This window comes from Mesitornis unicolor, unplaced genomic scaffold (assembly GCF_000695765.1).
Source record: "Mesitornis unicolor isolate BGI_N332 unplaced genomic scaffold, ASM69576v1 scaffold6293, whole genome shotgun sequence".
Taxonomy (NCBI): domain Eukaryota; kingdom Metazoa; phylum Chordata; class Aves; order Mesitornithiformes; family Mesitornithidae; genus Mesitornis; species Mesitornis unicolor.
In genome coordinates, this window is record NW_010176606.1 from 15,983 (window position 1) to 17,188 (window position 1,206).

Below are 1,206 nucleotides of genomic sequence, written 5' to 3' on the forward strand. Positions count from 1 at the left end.
GGTGAACTTGCGGGTTTTTTCGGCCACCCCTCCCCTCTGGGAGACAGCGTGGAATAACCCCAGAGAAGGGCGAGGAGAGGACGCATGCGCAAGGGGTGCTGTGCTGCCTGGGCGGTGAGGGGTGGTGGTGGATCTGGGCTGTAGTGTTGGGCCGCTCGGCCCGTGGGTGCCGCGGCGCCTCCAAGGGCTGGGGAGGGCGAATCGTTCCGGCGGGGACGACTGGAAGGGACAGACGGAAGCTGGGGCTGGCTCAGGGGCAGTTGGCCTTCCCCCCTCCCCGCCGTCCTCACCTCACGGACCGTCCGGTCCCGTGATGGCGGCGATCGCCCCGTGTCCCAGCCTGGAACAAAGACCCGCAGCGGGGACCGCAGACGCTGGTGTTCCCCCCTTTCGGTGCCCTATAAATTAGGGCAGAGTCTGGGGAGGAGGGGAAGTTGCCTTCTACAAGTGGAGGGGAGCTTACCTCCGCCCCCGTCGTCTGCCTTCAACTACTGCTTGGGTCTCCTATGCACAAGGAGGGGAATAGGAGTGGAGGTGCAGCTTCTCCTGTAATAAAATGGATTTATGGCTTGAGAACACGTGAACCAAGACAACAGAAAGGCACTCACTTTTCTTGTATTTTACAGGTTTAAAGGAAGGGAATGCTGAAGCATCTGGTACTGCTTATCATTACACACATCTCTGATCAGGTTGCTTATTCTCTTCCCAAGAATAACTGTAATTGTCAGGATTGAAAGGTGGAGAGGGATGTCCTGGATGAGGGCACAGAGCGGGAGGAATCCCGTCTGGTTATTCCCCTGCTTTGGTGGGTTTTGGCTGGGCAATGGCAGGCTGCCTGCCGCATTCCCAAGAGCCTGATCATCTCCCCGCAGAGCACGCCAGTGTTTACCAACTGCAGCAACAGCTTTCTGTAAACAGACGTAAGGGGTTGCCCTGGTTTAACATCTAAGAACTTCACCAATGTTCATATATAAAGCCCTGCAAGATTTGAGTGACAGGAATTATTTTTCTATAGGTGAGCAAAGCACAGAGAGTTTTAATAAGGTTCAATAGGAAGTTTGTAACAAACAAGTCATGAAGTCCAGTGCTCCCTCCCACGACTGCCACAAACCAGCCCTACTGCCATTTACTAATGCTAAAAATAATCACATCTAAAAGCCGCAATGCCACCAGTGATGAAAATGGGCCTGGTGGGAGACAACTGAA